At 45.4% G+C, this 19,324-nt stretch overlaps 1 protein-coding gene across 16 annotated transcripts in view; it reads left to right on the forward strand.

The window, feature by feature from the left end:
- The first annotated feature begins 419 nt into the window (after window positions 1-419).
- akap11 (A kinase (PRKA) anchor protein 11) overlaps window positions 420-19,324 on the forward strand; it is a 124,102-nt gene continuing 105,197 nt past the window's right edge. For 5 of the 16 annotated variants that reach the window (XM_068040263.1, XM_068040266.1, XM_068040261.1 and 2 more), the window contains exon 1: window positions 461-538. The gene's annotated coding sequence lies outside the window, so the exon portion shown is untranslated. The other 11 variants (XM_068040251.1, XM_068040255.1, XM_068040254.1 and 8 more) reach the window with 10 other exon arrangements.

A 19,324-nucleotide genomic window follows, 5' to 3' on the forward strand; every position in this document is an offset into this window, starting at 1 on the left:
ATATTCCCTACCACCTACCTACACTAGGGGCAATTTACAATGGCCAATTTACCTATCTAGCCGCATGTCTTTGGCTGTGGGAGGAAACCGGAGCACCCGGCAGAAACCCACACGGTCACAGGGAGAACTTGCAAACTCCGCACAGACAGTAGCCAGAACTAAACCCAGGTAGCTGGAGCTGTGAGGCTGCGGTGCTAACCAATGCGCCGCCCAGCACTTTCCATTTTTATTATTTTCCTTTATCTTTGGTTCGAATTAGACTTGACGTTTAAATTATTATCTGGGCAGTACTTCTTCATCAGCGTTTTTCTGTCCTTAGCACTGTGGTAACCCATCCTCATAGGCCTCAGGCCTGTGGAATGGCCAACCTGTGACCTTTGCCCTATTGCAGAGCGCCCCCTCTGGCGGAGCTGGTCACAGCAGTGGATCGGGCCGCTCTGCGCTCGATTGCTGCGGGCTGACTCTGATCTTGACTTGGTGCTGGATTGCGGGGGCTGCCGACCCTCTCCCGACTATGGAGCAGCTCCGGAGCGGGATGGTGAGGACCGGGGAGGGGATGAGCGGGGACTGGGGCGGGGACCAGGATTGGGAAGCGGCCTCCTTCGCCCCGAGGGCCGGCAGTTGCTGGACCGCGGGCTGAGGTGATACTGACAAAGGCCGAGGCCTCGATATCAGCAGAAACAGGGTGGGGGTTTGGGGGCGACACTCAGACAGGAGAGGGAGGGAATGGGAGAGGCAGAGATAGAGGGATAGATAAACAGTCCGGGGGGGGGGGGGGGTGCGCAGACAGAGACAGGAGGGGGAGCAGACAGACAGAGACTGGAGGGGGAGCAGGCAGACAGACAGAGACTGGAGGGGGAGCAGGCAGACAGACAGAGACTGGAGGGGGAGCAGGCAGACAGACTGGAGGGGGAGCAGGCAGACAGACAGAGACTGGAGGGGGAGCAGGCAGACAGACTGGAGGGGGAGCAGGCAGACAGACAGAGACTGGAGGGGGAGCAGACAGACAGAGACTGGAGGGGGAGCAGGCAGACAGACAGAGACTGGAGGGGGAGCAGGCAGACAGACAGAGACTGGAGGGGGAGCAGGCAGACAGACTGGAGGGGGAGCAGGCAGACAGACAGAGACTGGAGGGGGAGCAGGCAGACAGACTGGAGGGGGAGCAGGCAGACAGACAGAGACAGGAGGGGGAGCAGACAGACAGAGACTGGAGGGGGAGCAGGCAGACAGACAGAGACTGGAGGGGGAGCAGGCAGACAGACTGGAGGGGGAGCAGGCAGACAGACAGAGACTGGAGGGGGAGCAGGCAGACAGACTGGAGGGGGAGCAGGCAGACAGACAGAGACTGGAGGGGGAGCAGGCAGACAGACTGGAGGGGGAGCAGGCAGACAGACTGGAGGGGGAGCAGGCAGACAGACAGAGACTGGAGGGGGAGCAGGCAGACAGACTGGAGGGGGAGCAGGCAGACAGACAGAGACTGGAGGGGAAACGGACAGACAGAGACTGGAGGGGAACAGACAGAGACTGGAGGGGAAGAGACAGGAGGGGACCAGACAGAGACAGGAGGGGAGCAGACAGACAGAGACTGGAGGGGGAGCAGACAGACAGAGACTGGAGGGGGAGCAGACAGACAGAGACTGGAGGGGAAACGGACAGACAGAGACTGGAGGGGAAACGGACAGACAGAGACTGGAGGGGAAACGGACAGACAGAGACTGGAGGGGAAACGGACAGACAGAGACTGGAGGGGAAACGGACAGACAGAGACTGGAGGGGAAACGGACGGACAGAGACTGGAGGGGAAACGGACGGACAGAGACTGGAGGGGAGACGGGCGGACAGAGACTGGAGAGGGGACGGGCGGACAGAGACTGGAGGGGGGACGGGCGGACAGAGACTGGAGGGGGGACGGGCGGACAGAGACTGGAGGGGGGACGGGCGGACAGAGACTGGAGGGGGGACGGGCGGACAGAGACTGGAGGGGGGACGGGCGGACAGAGACTGGAGGGGGGACGGGCGGACAGAGACTGGAGGGGGGACGGGCGGACAGAGACTGGAGGGGGGACGGGCGGACAGAGACTGGAGGGGGGACGGGCGGACAGAGACTGGAGAGGGGACGGACGGAGAGGAGGCGGGACGGACAGGGACGGGAGGGGGACAGATGGACGGGCAGACTGGAGAGTGGACAGATGGACAGTCGGACATGCGAGCGACAGACTGGAGAACTGGAGGGGGAGCGGGGTGTGGTGGCGGGGATGGAGAGACAAGGGCTACAGGCAAACAGATAGGGATGGAGACACCGGGTGAAGTAGGACAGAGAGACAGAAAGGGGGCGGGGACGGGCAGGCGGCAAGGGGGAGGGGGGCAAGCGGGCGGAAAGGTGGAGGGGGTGCAGGTGGGCAGAAAGGTGGAGGGGTTGCGAGCTGGACGAAAGTGGGGGGGGGGTGCGGGTGGGCAGAATGTGGTAGTGGGACGGGAGGGTGGAAAGGGGGTGGGGGAGGATGGACAGACGGATGGAGAGTGTTGGTCATACTGAGAAGAGGTCAGAGACAAAGGGAGGGGGAAACGGAGTGTCAAAGGAAAACAGACAGACAAAGGGGAGTGTGGAGACAATGACAATGGTGGGTGTGGGCAGAGACAATGCGGACCTGAGGGACTGATAGCAGAGGGAATTTGTGTTTCAGGAGGGGACTGAGATTTTAACAAATGTCATCAGTGTTTAAGGCCATAGCAGAGGAAAAATACGAAAAAGTTAAAATTAAAGGTGCTATATGCTATTGCATGAAACAATCGGAACAAGGTAGCTGAATCAAATAAATAAGTAGAGATAATTGGGTTTGATCTAGTAACCATTACAGAGACATGTTTGCAGGGTGACCAAGGTTGGGCACTAAATATTCCAGGGTACTTGACTTTTAGAAAAGACAGGCAGAATGGAACAGGAGGTGGGTTCGAGCTGGTAATAAAGGATGACATAAAGGCAGTAATACGAAATGATCTTCATTCAGAAAATCAAGATGTAGAATCAGTATGGGTGGATATACGAAATGATAAGGGGCAGAAAACACTTCTGGGAGTAGTTTATAGGCCCCCTAACATTTATCATAGAGTTGGGTGGAGTATGTAACAGGGTAATGCAATAATTGTAGGGGACTTGTATCTTCTTATAGACTTGGCAAATCAAATTCATGGAATGCTTTCGAGACTGATTCTGCAGCATATTGTTCTAGGAAACTATCAGGCTATTTTAGATATTAATATTGAGCAATGAGACGTTTAATTAGACCTCTTATGGTAAAGGATCCTCTGGGAAATGTGATAGTGTGATAGAATGTCATATTGAGTTTGAGAGTGATGTGCTTAAGTCGAAAATATGACTCTTAAATTTGAACAAACCCAACTACGGAGATATGAGAGGCTTCAATTGTATCGAACCTTGGTTAGACCGCACCTGGAGTACTGTGTGCAGTTTTTGTCCCCTTACTCTAGGAAGGATATTATTGCCGTAGAGGGAATGCATCGAAGGTTGACCAGACTTGTTCCCGAGATGGCGGGACTGTCCTGTGAAGAGAGATTGGGAAAACTGGGCCTGTATTCTCTAGAGTTTCGAAGAATGAGAGGTGATCTCATTGAAACCTACAAAATACTTAAAGGGATAGACAGGATAGATGCAGGTCAGATGTTTCCACTGGTTGAGGAGTCTAGGACGCAATTTCAAAATAAGGGGGACGCCACTTAGGAAAGAGATGAGGAGAAATTTCTTTACTCAGAGTGTTGTGAATCTTTGGAATTCTCTACCCCAGAGGGCTGAGAAAGCTCTGTCATTGAGCATGTTTAAAGCAGAAATAGACAGATTTCTAAATACAAATGACATAAAGGGATATTAGGATAGTGTGGGGGAAAAGGCATTAAAGTGGATGATCAGCCATGATTGTATAGAATGGTGGAGCAGGTTCGATGGGCTGAATGGCCAACTCCTCCTATGTTCCTATGAGTTGGCTGAGGTAGATTGGGAAAGTAGACTAAAAGATACAATGTAAGATAAGCAATGGAAAACATTCCAATAAAATAATTTATATTTATCAATGAACATATGTTTCCTTCAGGAATAAAATCTTCACTGGAAAAGTGATATAATCATGGCTAATTAGACAGGTTGAGGACCTCAAAAATAGTAATCTCTGGATTACTCCCTTTGCCATGTGCTAGCGAGAGTAGAAATAGGAAGATAGGGAGGATTAATGTGTGACCTGAGGCATGGTGCAGGAGCAACGGCTTCAGATTCTTGGGGCATTGGGATCAGTTCTGGGGCAGGAGGCAACTATTCAAAAGGGATGGGTTGCACCCCAACAGGACTGGAACCAATGTCACCTTGAGGAGGTTCACTAGCGTGGTTGGGGAGGGTTTAAACTAAATTGGCAGTGAGGTGGGCATCAGCATATAGAAGTAGAAAAGAGGACTAAGGTGCATAAAGGAGTGAGAATGTTCAGTAGTACTAGAGAAGGATGTAGTACCATATTAGATAGGAGCGGACTATGAGGAATAGAAGAATAGGTTTACAATGTGTGTACATAAGCGCATGATAAGATTGGTGAACTGGTGAGCTACAAGCACAAATAGCCACGTGGAAATATGATGTAGTGGCAATAATGGAAACATGGCTTAAAAATGATGAGGACTGGTCGCTTATACAAGATAGCGAAGGAAAAGAAGGAGGTGGAGTACTGATTAGGGAAGACATTGTAGTGTTGGAAAGGGAGGATGTCCTTGAGGGAGCAAGGACAGAATCCATTTGGTTAGAGTTGAGAAACAAAAAGGGTATGATCACGCTACTGGGGGTATTCTACAGGCCTGCAAATAAGGAGAGAGACAGAGGAGCAAATCTGCTGGAAAATGACAGATGTGCAAAAACTTCGATTTGTTCGGGGAAGGTCGTGTTTTGCTAACAATTGAATTTTTTGAGGAAGTAACAAGGAGGATTGATGAGGGTAGTGCAGTGTATGAGGTCTACATGGATTTTAGTAAGGCATTTGACAAGGTCCCATATGGCAGACTGGTCAGTAAAATGAAAGCCCATGGGATTCAGGGGAAGGTGGTGAGTTGGATCCAAAATTGGCTCTGTGACAGGAAACAAAGGGTAATGGTGGACAGATGTTTTTTCAAATGGAAAGTGGTTTCCAGTGACGTTCCACAGGGCTCAGTGTTGGGTCCCTTGCTGTTTGTGGTATATATTAATGATTTGGACTTAAATGTGGGAGGCATGATTGGGAAGTTTGCAGATGACACAAAAATTGGCCATGTAGTTGATAGTGAAGAGGACAGCTGTGGACTCCAGAATGATATCAATGGTTTGGTTGAGTGGGCGGTAAAGTGGCAAATGGAATTCAATCCAGAGAAGTGTGAGGTAATATATTTGGGGAGGGCAAATAAAATGTGCGAATACACAATAAATGGGAGGATATTGAGAGGGGTAGAGGAAGTTAGAGATCTTTGAGTGCATGTCCACAGATCCCTGAAGGTGGCAGGACAGGTAGATAATGTGGTGAAGAAGGGATATGGAATGCTTTCTTTTTTGGCCGAGGTATAAAATACAAAAGCAGGAAGTAATGCTGGAACTGTATAAAACGCTGGTTAGGCCACAGCTGGAGTATTGTGTACAGTTCTGGTCACCACATTACAGAAAGGACATAATTGCTCTGAGAGTAGAGAGGAGATTTACAAGAATGTTGCTGGGGCTTGAAAATTGCAGCTATGAGGAACGATTGGATCGGCTAGGATTGTTTTCCTTAGAACAGAGGAGACCCAGGGGTGACTTAATTGAGGTGTACAAAATTATGAGGGGCCTAGATAGAGTATACAGGAAGGACCTGTTTCCCCTAGCAGAGAGGTCAATTACCAGGGGCACAGATTTAAGGTGATTAATAGAAGGATTAGAGGGGACATGAGGAGAAACTCTTTCACCCAGAGGGTGGTGGGTGTCTGGAATTCACTGTTCGGATTGGTGGCGCAGGCAGAAACCCTCAACTCGTAGAAAAGGTACCTGGACCTGCTCCTGAAGTGCTGCTACCTGCAAGGCTGCGGACCAGGTGCTGGAAGGTGGGATTAGAATGGGCAGCTATTTTTTTCAGAAGGCACAGACGTGATGGACTGAATGGCCTGTTTCTGTGCTGTAACTTTTCTATGGTTCTAACTGTAGAGTGGTGATATTTGGGGACTTTAATACCCAAATATCTTTTTTTTTATAGAGATACAGCACTGAAACAGGCCCTTCGGCCCACCGAGTCTGTGCCGACCATCAACCACCCATTTATACTAATCCTATACTAATTCCATATTCCTACCACATCCCCACCAGTCCCTATATTTCCCTACCACCTACCTATACTAGGAGCAATTTATAATGGCCAATTTACCTATCAACCTGCAAGTCTTTGGCATGTGGGAGGAAACCGGAGCACCCGGAGGAAACCCACGCATACACAGGGAGAACTTACAAACTCCACACAGGCAGTACCTGGAATTGAACCCGGGTCGCTGGAGCTGTGAGGCTGCGGTGCTAACCACTGCGCCGCCCCTTATATCGATTGAGATAATGTTAGAGTAAAAGGTAAGGAGCGGGATTAATTTCTAAAATGTGCTTAGGAAAACTTCTTCGTATATTGCCACGAAAAAGAAAGGTAGGAGTGATAAATCAAGAGCTTCCTGGATGACGAAAGAGATAGAGATTAAGATAAAGAAGAAGAAATGTGCTTATGACAGATGTCCGGTAGATAATACAACAGAGAACCAGGCTGAATATAGAAGGTTCATTGGGAAAGTGAAAAAGCAAATAAGTGAAGCAAAGAGAGAGCGTGAAAAAAGACTGGCAGCTAACATAAAATGGACTCCCAAAGTCTTCTATCGGCATATAAATAGTATAAAAGGGTGATAAAAGGAACAGTGGTGCTGATTAGGGACCAAAAAGGGGATTTACACATGGAGGCAGGAGGCATAGTTGAGGTATTAAATGAATACTTTGCATCGGTCTTTACGAAGGAAAAGGTGCAAACCAGGTCACAGCGAAAGAGGAGGTAATTAATACACTAGAAGGATTTAAGATTGATAATGAGGAGGTCATTAGGCTGTCTGTACTTAAAGTTGACAAGGCACCGGGACCGGATGAGATGCAACCAAGGATACTGAGTGAAGTGAGAGTGGAAATTGCTGAGGAACTGGCCATATTTTCCAGTCGTCTTGGACTCGGATGGTGCCAGAGGATTGCAAATATTATACTTAGGCACTTGAAGGAAATAAACTTGCAGGGCTACAGGGACAGAACAAGGAAATGGAACTGGCTGGAGTACTTTACAGGGACAGCATGAACTCAGTGGGCCGAATGGCTTCCTTCTGTGTCATTACGTCTCTGTGACTATGGCAACATTGGATTAAAAGAAGCTTACAATAGTGCCTAAAGTAGTAGTAAGCCTGAAGATGGGGAGGCTTTTAAAAATCAGCAAAGGTGACCAAGAAATTGATGATGTGGAAAATAGATTATGAGCATAAACTAGCAAGAAATAAAAAAAGCCGAAGAGTTTTTACAAGTATGTAAAAGAGATTAGCAAAAGTAAGTGTGAGTCCCTTAAAGGCAGAGACAGGAGAAATTAGAATAGGGAATAAGAAAAAAGCAGAGATGTTCAAGTATTTTGTGTCTGTTTTCACAGCAGATGATACTAAGAACATACCAGAAATAGTGGGGAACCAAGGGTCTAATGAGGGTGTGATACTTCAAGTAATTAATATTAGTAAAGAAAAGGTATCGGAGGAATTAATGAGACTAAAAGCTGACAGATCCTCTGGACCTGATGGCCTACATCCTCGGGTTTTAAAAGAGGTGGCTGCAGTGATAGTCGATGCATTAATTTTGATCTTCCAGAATTCTCTGATTCCAGAACATTCCCCATGGATTGGAAGGCAGCAAATGTAACCCCGCTATTCAAGAAAGGAAGGAAGAGGGAAAACAGGGAACTATAGACCAGTTAATCTGACATCAGTAGTAGGTAAAATGCTACAACTTGTAAAGTTTGTGGGGGCAGGGCACTTAGAAACTCACTGATTTCAGTAGAGTTTTATACAAGGGCAATTGTGTTTGACAAATCTATTGGAGCTTTTTGAGGTGGTATTTTTGAGAAGGTGAGTGACTACTAATATTATGCAGAAGGATTTGGGTGTCCTTGGGCATACCATATCGCAAAGGCCAGTGGCAGGCTGGAAGAATACGAAAATTTGAAGATCAACAAAGGGTTGCTAAAAAAGTAATAAAAAGAGCAATGGTAAATTATGAAAGAAAACTAGTGCAAAATATAAAAACGGATATCAAAAGTATTCTATAAAAGGGAAGAGAGTAGCTAAAGTGAATGTTGGTCCTTTGGAGGATGAGCCTGGGGAGTTAATAGAGGGGAACACAGAAATTGCAGAGACACTAAATCAGCATTTTGCCTCAGTTTTCACAGTGGAGGACACTAGTGCCATCCCAATAGTAACAGGTAATGCAGAGGTTATAGAAAAGGAGGAACTTAGAACAATCATCATCACTAGGGAAAAAGTACTGAGCAAACTATTGGGATTGAAGGCAGACAATCCCCAGGGCCTGATGGCCTACATCCTAGGGTCTTAAAGGAAGTGGCAGTGAAGATAGTGGATCCATTGGTTATAATATTCCAAAATTCCCTGGATGTGGGAAAGGTTCCAGTGGATTGGAAAAATGCTAATATAATGCCCTTATTCAAAAAGGGAGGGAGGCAGAAAGTAGGAAACTATAGACCAGTTAGTTTAACATCTGTCGTTGGGAAATTGTTAGAATCCATTATTAAGGAAGTATTAACAGGACATTTAAAAAAACGCAATCCATCAGAGCATGATTTTATGAAGGGTAAACCCAGTTTGACTAATTTGCTAGAGTTCTTCGAAGATGTAACAAGCAAAGTGGATAATGGGGGGATCCTGTAGATGTATATCTGGACTTCCAGAAGGCGCAAAAGGTTAATACACAAGGTAAGATCACATGGGGTTAGGGGCAATTTATTAGCTTGGATAGAGGATTGGCTAACCAACAGAAAACAGAGAGTTGGGATAAATGGGTCTTTTTCTGGTTGGCAAGATGTAACTAGTGGCTCGGTCCTCGGGGCCCCAACTATTTACAATCTATATCAATGACTTGGATGCAGAAATAGAAGGTACTATAGCCAAATTTGCAGATGACACTAAAATAGGTGAGATAGTAAGTTGCAATAAAGAAATACATTTACAGATGGATATGGATAGGTTAGGTAAATGGGCCAAATTTTGGCAGATGGAGTTTAAGGTGGATATGTGTGAGGTTATCCATTTTGGTTGGAAGAATAGAAAGGCAAATTATCTAAATGGAGAGAAACTTCAGAGTGCTTTGGTGCATGAATCGCAGAAAACTAGTATGCAGGTGCAGCAGGTAATAAGGAAGGCAAATGGAATTTTGGTATTTATTGCTAAAGGAATAGAGTAAAAGGGAAGTGTTGCTGCAACTGTACAATGCATTAGTGAGACTGCACCTGGAGTATTGTGTACAGTTTTGGTCCCCTTACTTGAGGAGGGATGTAGTTGCAGTGGAGGCAGTTCAGAGAGATTCACTAGATGGATTTCAGAGATGAAGGGTTTGTCTTATGAAGAGTGATTGAGCAGTTTAGACCTTTACTCAAGAGTTTAGAAGAATGAGAGCAGATCAAAATGAAGTATATAAGATGATTAAGGTGTAGCAGATTTAAAACAGAAATGAGCAGAAATTACTTCTCTCAAAGGGTCGTGAGTCTGTGGAATTCACTACCCCAGAGTGTGTGGATGCCGGGACATTGAGTAAATGTAAGGAGGAGATAGGCAGATTTTTAATTAGTAATGGGTTGAAGGTTATGGAGAACGGGTAGGAAAGTGGAATTGAGGATGAGATGAGATCAGCCATGATCGTATTGAACGGCGGAGCAGACTCAAGGGACTGAATTGTCTACTCCTGCTCCTAGTTCTTATGTCCTTGTACATGAATCACAGAAAGTTAATATGCAGGTACCACAATCAATTAGGAAAGCAAATAGAATGTTAGCTTTTGTTGCAAAGGGATTCGAGTATAAAAGTAAAGATGTCTTGTTGCAATTATTTTGGGAACTCCAGGAGACTACTTGTGTCCTGGACAACCACATGTGCAGCAGGTGTCATCAGTTGGAGCAGCTCAAGCTCCAGATTTCGGAGCTGGAACAGCAGCCAACATCACTGCGGTGCATCCACGAGGCTAAGAGCTACGTGGACAAAATGTTTTTGCATGTGGATGGTATGTTGCCTCCCTGGTGCTAGGGCTAAGGATGTCACTGAGCGGCTGTGGATATTCTGAGGGGGGAAGGTGAACAGTCAGTGTCATGGTCCATATTGGTATCAATGGCATTAGACATTAGAGGGATGAGGTCCTGCAGGCAGATTTCAGAGAGCTAAGAAAGGAACAAAAAAGCACGACCTCAAAGGTAGTAAATCCAGATTACTCCAAGTGCCATGCACAAGTGAGTACAGAAGCAGGAGGATCGTGCAGCTGAATGCTTGGTTGGAAAGATGGCACAGGAGGAGGGCTTTCGATTCCTGGGGCATTGGAACCAGTTTTGGGGGAGGTGGGACCTGCACGAGCTGGGCGGGTTGCACCTCAACAGGGTTGGGACCAATATCTCGGTGTGGATTTTGCTAGTGCTGTTGGGAAGGGTTTAAACTAACCTGGCAGGAGGGTGAGTGCCTGAGCATAGATTCAGAAGGAAGAGAGCAAACCTGGAGATGCACAGTAGAAAATTGGTAGGTGTTTATGGAAGATGGAGATAATAAAGGCCAGAAAATAGACAATAAAGGAGTTGTTCAGTTAGTGGTGTATACTTCAGTGCAAGAAGTCTAGTGATTAAGGCAGATGAGCTGTGGGCACAGATAGACACTTGGAAGTATGATATCATAGCTATTATTGAAACATGGCTTAAAGAAAGGCAGGAAAGGCATTTCAACATTCCTTGTTACAGCGTTTTCAGAGGGGATAGAGAGGGTCATAAAAAAGAAGGATGGGTTGTATTATTGGCTAAAGAAACAAACACAGCTACAAGGAGTGATGATGAGCTCGGAGGAGTATTAAATGAGGTCATATGGGTTAAACTGAAGAACACAAAAGGGGCAATCACGCTGCTGGGAGTATACTATAGATCCCCAAATAGTCAGATGGAAGTAGAAGGGCAAATATGTAGGCAAATTGCTGAGAAGTGCAGAAACAATAGGAAGTAATAGCAGGTGATTTTAACAACCCTAATATTAAATTGGATAAATTCAGCGTGAAAGATACAGAGGGCGCAGAATTCTTAAAATCTATTCAGGAGAACTTTTTTAGTCAGTACATAGCAAGCCCAACAAGAGAAGGGGCATTCTGGACTTAATTTTAGGGAATGAACCTGGGCGGGTGGAAGGGGCATCAGTTGGAGGGCATTTGAGTGGTAGTGATCATAGTTCAGTTAGATTTATAGTAGTCGTGGAAAAGGATAACAGACCAAAAGTAAAAGTTTTAAATTGGGGAAAGGCCGATTTTATTAAGCTGAGATGTGATTTGGCAAAAGTGGATTGGAAGCAACTACTTGAAGGTAAGTCTGTGTCAGAACTGTGGGAGGCATTCAAGGAGGAGTTAAAGAGGGTTCAGAACAAATATGTTTCCACAAAGAAAAAGAGTGGGACTCACAAATCTAGATATCCCTAGATGTCAAAGAGCATACAGCATAGAATAATGCAAAAAAAGCTTATGTCAGGTGCCAAGAGCTGAATACTGCTGAAAGCCTAGAGGAGTATATAGCAAGTGTAGGGGTGAAATTAAAAAGGAAAGTAGGAAAGCAAAGAGAGGGCATAAAACATATTGGCAAGTTCTTCTTCTTTTGGCCTCCTTATCTCGAGAGACAATTGGTAAGCGCCTGGAGGTGGTCAGTGGTGTGTGAAGCAGCGCCTGGAGTGGCTATAAAGGCCAATTCTAGAGTGACAGGCTCTTCCACAGGTGCTGCAGATACAATTGGTTGTCAGGGCTGTTACACAGTTGGCTCTCCCCTTGCGCTTCTGTCTTTTTTCCTGCCAACTGCTAAGTCTCTTCGACTCACCACACTTTATCCCCGCCTTTATGGCTGCCGCCATTGGCAAGTAAAATCAAGGAAAACCCAAAGATATTTTATAAATACATAAAGTGGAAGAGGATTACTAAAGATGGAGTCGGGTCGATTAGAGACCAAAGGTAACTTGTGTGGAGGCAGAAGATGTGGGGGTGGTTCTTCAGAAATACTTTGTGCCTGTTTTCAACAAGGAGAGGGATAAAGCAGATGGGAGGAATTTGAAATATTTGATGAGATAAACATAGTGAGGGAGGAAATATTAAGGTGTTTAGAATCCTTGAAAGTGCGTAAATCACCATGCCTGGATGAAATGTATCCCAGGCTGCTGAGGGAAGCAAGGGAAGAAATAGTGGAGGCTCTGATCATCTTTTTCCAATCCTTTCTGGCTACAGGCATGCTGCTGGCGGACTAGAGGACTGCTAACAAAGTACTTTTGTGTAAAAAGCTAGGGAGGGATAGCCTGAGTAATTTCAAGCCAGTCAGCCTAATCATCGCGGTGGGAAAATTACTGGAAAGAATTCTGAGTATAAATCGTCATTTAGAGAGGCACAGGTTCATCAAGGACAGTTAGCATGTTTTTCTTTAATTTGTTCATAGGACGTGAGTATTGCTGGCATGGCCAGCATTTGTTGCCCATCCCTAATTGCCCTTGAGAAGGTGGTGAGTCGCCACCTTGAACTGCTGCAGTCCACCTGGTGTAGTTACACCCACAGTGCAGCTAGGGAGGGAGTTCAAGGATTTTGACTCAGCCATAGTGAAGGAACAGCAATATAGTTCCAAGTCAGGATGATGTGTAATTTAAGGGGAACCTGCAGGCGGTGGTATTCCCATGCATCTGCTGCCCTTGTCCTAGATTGTGGAGGTCATGGGTTGGAAGGTGCTGTTGAAAGAGGCTTGGCAAGTTGCTGCAGTGCATCTTGTATATAGTACACACTGCTGCCACTGTGCGCCGGTGTTGGAGGGAGTGAATGTTGAAGGTGGTGGATGGGGTGCCAATCAAGTGGGCTGCTTTGTCCTGGATGGTGTTGAGCTACACTCATTCAGGCAAGTGGAGAGTATTCCATCAGACTTGTGCCTTGTAGATAGTGGACAGGCTTTGGGGAGTCAGAAGGTGAGTTATTCGCCACAGAATTCCCAGCCTCTGACCTGCTCTTGTAGCCACAGTATTTATATGGCTGGTCCAGTTCAATTTCTGGTCAATGGTAACCCCCCAGGATGTTGATGGTGGGGGATTCAGCGATGGTAATGCTATTGATCATCATGGGGAGATGGTTAGATTCTCTCTTGTTGGAGATGGTCATTGCCAGGCACTTGTGTGGCACAAATGTTACTTGCCACTTATCAGCCCAAGGCTGAATGTTGTTCAGCTCTTGCTGCATGTGGACACATATTGCTTTAGATACTGAGGAGTCACAAATGGTGCTGAACATTGTGCAATCATCAGCGAACATCCCCACTTCTGATATTATGAGTGAAGGAAGGTCATTGATGAAGCAGCTGAAGATGGCTGGGCCTTGGCCACTGCCCTGAGAAACTCCTGCAGCAATGTTCTGGGACTTAAATGTTTGGCCTCCAACAACCCCACCTATCTTCCTGTGTACTAGGTATGACTCCTGATTCCCAAATGCTGCCGATGTCAAGGGCAGTCACTCTCAACTCACCTTGTTAAGGGACGTCGTGTCTAACTTGATTTGAATTTTTTGAGGAGTTAACAAGGAGGATTGATGAGGGTAAAGTGTTTGATGTAGTTTATGTGGATTTTAGCAAGGTTTTTGACAAGGTCCACATGACACTGATCAGAAAATTAAAAGCTTATGGGATCCAAGGGAAAGTGGCAAGTTGGATCCAAAATTGGATGATTTAAGAAGTTTGCACATGATACAAAAATTGGCTGTGTGGTTGTTGAAGAAAGCTATAGTCTGCAGGAAGATATCAATGGATTGGTCATGGTGGGTAGAAAAGTGGCAAATGGAATTCAATCCAGAGATGTGTGAGGTAATGCATTTGGGGGGGGAGGGGCAAACAAGGAATGCACAGTAGATTGTAGGGTACTAAGAAATGTAAAGGAACATAGGGACCTTGGAGTGTGTGTCTCCAGATCTTTGAAGGTAGCAGGACAGATAGCTAAGGTGATAAAGAAGGCACGCGGGATACTTTCCTTTATTGGCTGAGGCCGAGAGTATAAGAGCAGGGAGGTTATATGAGAACTGTATGAAACACTAGTTAGACCGCAGCCAGAGTACTGCGTACACTTGTGGTCACTGCATTACAGGAAGGATGAGATCACTAGAGATGGAGAGATTTATGAGGATGTTGTGAGGACTGTGACATTTTCACTATGAGGAAAGATTGGATAGGCTAGGGCTGTTTTCTTTGGAACAGAGGAGGCTGAGGAGATATTTAATTGAGGTGTATAAATTTATAAGGGGCCTCGACAGAGTGGATAGGAAGGATCTATTTCCCTTGGAGAGGTGAATGATCAGGGGGCATAGATTTAAAGTAATTGGTTGCATGATTAGAGGGCAAGTGAGAAGTAATTTTTTCATCCAGAGGATGGTGCAGATCTGGAACTCACTGCCTGAAAGGCAGAAACCCTCATTACATTTAAAAACCACTTGGATATGCACGTGAAGTTCAATAACCTACAGGGCTACGAACCAAGAGCTGGAAAGTGGGATTAGACTGGATAGCTCTTTTACAGCCGGCACGGACACATTGGGACGAATGGGCTCCTTCTGTGCTGTTCATTTTTCTATATTTTCTGTATAGGGCATCGGTGAGACTTCACCTGGAGTACTGTGTACAGTTTTGATCTCCTTACCTATGGAAGGATATACTTGCCTTAAGAGTCGTTGCAACAAAGGTTCACTAAACTGATTCCCGGCATGAGAGAGCTGTCCAATGAGGAGAGATTGAGTAGAAAGGGCCTGTGTTTTCTGGAGTTTAGCAAAATGCGAGGTGATCTCATTGAAACATATACAATTCTTAGAGGGCTTGGCAGGGTAGATGCTGAGAGGCTGCTTTCCCCTGCCTGGAAGCTCTAGAATTAGGGGTCATCGTCTCAGGATAAGGGGTCAGCCATTTAGAACTGAGATGAGAAATTTCTTCACTCAGAGGATTGTGAATCTTTGGAATTCTCTTTCCCAGAGAGCTGTGGATGTTCCACCGTTGAGTATGTTCAGGACTTTGAGGAAAACCAGGGATATGGCAATAGGGCAGGAAAGTGAAGTTGATGTGGAACTTGAGCCATGATCTTATTGAAGGGCTGTATGGCCTACTCCTGCTCCTATTTCTTATGAGGTAGACAGACAGAGAGGGTGAGGGAGATAGAAGAGTGTGAGAAGGAGAGGGTGGGAGAGGGACAAACGAGGGGAGGGAGACAGAGGGGGAAGGATGGAGAAAGAGAGGGAGATGGACAGACTAGACAGGGAGACAGAGAGGGTACGGACGGACAGGAAGCGAGACAGGCAGGCAGGTGGGGAGAGCAGGGATGGATAGGCAGGGAGTGTGGGGAACAGATAGCTAGACAGGCACATGGGGAGAGCAGGGATGGACAGGCAGAGACCAAACAAAGTGGGAGTGTAATAAATAGCCAGGGAGAGAGATAGGAGTGGCTGGGATAGTGGGAGGAGGAGGGGGAAGGCACAAGGTGAGAGTGAGAGGGACTGATAGAGACAGAAAGGGGAACGAGAATGTTTAGCTCAGATTGACAGATTCGCCCTTCCAGCTGGCAGGCAGCAGATTCACAGCCTCAGATTCCTTAAGCTTTGACTGAGAGATTCAGGGTGAGTTCAGTCTGAGTTTGCCCCCCAACTTTCTTGGTGGAGAATTCCATGTTCCACAATTGAAGTGTGACCTTCTCCCAATACTGTTGTTATGCTCAATCACACTTGATTATTTCGATTTAAGAAGCTAACCTGTTGCTATCTTTAAAATAATACTGGTATCTATTTGAATGGGTTTGCCTTTGTTACTCCGAGTATTTCCCTGAGTTTGCCCCCCTCTTTTTCAAGTCAGTCCTTTAATGTGCTGCTAATGTTTTTCTACATTTGTTGTTCTGTGGCCTTGTCTCCGCTGACATAGACGCAGTGTAATTATTTAATCGTGACGAGTGGTTTCATTCCTTTGAACTGCTCACATTCACTTCCAATGGTGCAGCTGTTCAGCTTGATATGGGGCTGAAATTTCCACCAATTTTGGACACCAGTGATTTTCAAACGTTTGTGTAAAAGGACCCTCAGGAAGTACTGATACATTCCCGAGTACATATATTAGCTGTTTTCATCCTGGTGCATGTTTAGATCAAGTCCTGGGCCACAGACATATGTGGAACTGCTCCCCGCTCCTGACAGCAGAATCGTAGAGCCCTAAAAGACTGGGATAAAGGAATTTGGATTTGAAGAGGTAGCCAGCTAACAGACACATCAGTCCAGAAATGTCAAGAACAATTCAGACACACTGCTCACAATATGCTCAGCCTGAGACAGAAATCTGATGACCTTGCAGGCCCCTGTGGTCTGCAGAGAAAACTGTTGTAATTTATTTGTTCGAGTACCACTTCTGAGTTCTGCAGCCAATGCCGCTGATTAATGCATTTGGTATGAACCAAATATCCCCTTGCTTATGTAGTGTTCCTGCTGATGGACTGCTTTTCTTCCCCACAATGCCATTTTGTTTCCAGTTGCACTTTGAAGTCTGAGTCTGCAGATCAAGTGTCGAGTTATGTTTTGAAGGTTTAGTCATTTGAAAGATAGCTGTATAAAATGTAGCTGCAATATACCTGAATGAGTACTTTAGGTAGAATACCGATATTGGCAACAGAAATATACTTTGGAGCAGTCTCTGGAAAACTTTATCAAAGGCATCTTTACTTTGCAAATTGTACATTAACACATGCATGGTGTACATCAGTGGTAGGAAAGTATCATGATGGGTTAACACATGCTAGCCTATCCAAAGTTGGTCTGCAGTGGACTACTGTGAGAGGAAGTGGTTTATCTTGGACAGAGGGGTAGGTAGTGAATGGGCTGCTGGTGACTCTGATACCCAGGATGACGGGTTTAAGCAGATGTACTTTTCGTGAAATGGTCTGATTTAAGGATGTGGGCTTGGATCTTGGGTAAATTGTGTAATATTTCAAGAAGAGGAACTAGTAGTGATAGAAATAGGAAGTGGGAATGCTTGAAATTGGAAGTGAGAACTGAAGACGTCAGGAATCCTCTGCAGGCCTGTCAGTATCTGACAGTGAATGGTTTGGATGGCGACAGTTTGTCTGAGCCCGTATAGTGCAAGAAAGTGAGTGCTATTCTGAGGAGGGGTAAGTGGAGAGTGCATATAAAAGCTAACTACTTCCATAAACTGCAGGTTAGTATGTTTACTGGCAGTTACAGGTCTTAGTAAGCTGTGAATGATGGCTGCACACTGGTTGTTTCAGTTAATCGTTGAAAGACAAAAGGGGTACAGTGACTCCGAAATGTAATCTAGACATTTGCATAAAATGAAGTTAAACTTGATTCTGAAGCGATTAAGAAAATGAAGTGGAAGTCTGTTCTATGGGGTTTAATGCATGTACAGCTTTAGCAAATTACAGCAGATTCCTTTTCCATATTACATAGTATCACATAGACTTTTCCAGCACAGAAATGGGCCATTCAGCCAAACTAGTCATCTCACCATGTATCTATTCGTCATTTATTTCTGATTATGCTTCTGTGAAGTGCTGTGTGATCTTGTGTTCTAACATTGCCATATAAATCTGAGTTGTTAGAACATGAATAGAAGAGTGCAACAGTACAGTGAAGGACAGCTGAGGTCTGCAGTTGATGTTCAGATCAGAATGCCCAGGAGGAAGGTGAGGAACTGTTCCTGATGGTTATGAGGCGTTTCATCACAAGAATGTTGGAGGCCAAAGGCAGAAAGATCAGAGTGAGAATTGGAGAACATGTTGAAGTGGGGTGACAGTAGATTGGTTGGGATTTTGTTTACGATCAGCCTGTATTTAGTCTCATAACGGAGAGTGGCTCACATTGTTAGCGAATGCAGCCTGCTCACTTGGAGGGAAGTACATGTAAACAACTGTGTAGAGAGAAAGAAAGATTTAACATTTGTGCATGCCAGCTTTAGCCTTTCCCTTGAGTGAGTTTGTGAGGCAACTGAGTAGTTATCTGGCCACACGTTTTTCAGTTCTGGCACTTAATATCTGACACATTGGTCAGGACTGAGTGCAAGAATTTGAGTTCATGTGTCATTTGATGAACCCATCATTGCTCACAGCTGTTATCTGATGCAGAAGTTGTTGATTTAGATACACAGAAGGAGATGGTGCAGTTTGATCCCAGTGGGAACTGTCCTGAATTTTCAAGTGAGTTGACTCTCATTCTTGTGTCTGTCTTTAGGAGGGGTTGAAAACTGTACAATGCGGTACATTTCCAAAAATATTTGTTCTGTGCTGCTCATCATTGTTTAGATTAGTTAACTGAGAGCAATACGTTTGTCTGTAAAATGATAACGTAGCAGGACTTGGAGTTCAGTTTTACAGAATGATGAGATTGTTGATGAAATTGAGTTCACCACAGTTATCATTAAGTCTCACCCCAACCGCCTCCCCAAAGATTTATTCTGTTGTGTGCTGAATGGATGGGACGTTTGACAGGTACAGCTGCTCATCGCCCTGCCTCCCCAACTGTCTTATTGTGAAACCCACTGAAGGGTGGATTAATTTTGAGTGGTGTTGGCTGTAATTAACACCAGTGAGAAAGCTCAGATTCAGGCAATGTCTGGTCTCCAACTTCACGTTAATGCATAATGAGATTATAGTTAGGCTAGCGATAATGACTAGTGCTTAATGTTTGCAACTGTTGGATCAGCTGGGCTGAAGTTTGATGCACAGCTACTGGTTAAAGTTGATGTGTCAACTGTTTTAGATTTTAATGCAGTGGCGAGGCATATTAATATTTTGTCATTTTTATCATTTTCTAAATAGCCATAGTTTCTTTGTGTCAGGCATATGCAACTTGCTCCTGTAATTCAAAGTAAATATAGCACAATTTTTTTTGATTATCCAGTAATTCAAGTAAAACTAAAATAAATCACAGGAGGCATTTGTCTGCATAGAAAATCAAAGCAATTCCAAATTAAGTGAACTAGACTTTGCTTGGCAT

This window comes from Heterodontus francisci, chromosome 10, assembly GCF_036365525.1.
Source record: "Heterodontus francisci isolate sHetFra1 chromosome 10, sHetFra1.hap1, whole genome shotgun sequence".
NCBI classification, from domain to species: domain Eukaryota; kingdom Metazoa; phylum Chordata; class Chondrichthyes; order Heterodontiformes; family Heterodontidae; genus Heterodontus; species Heterodontus francisci.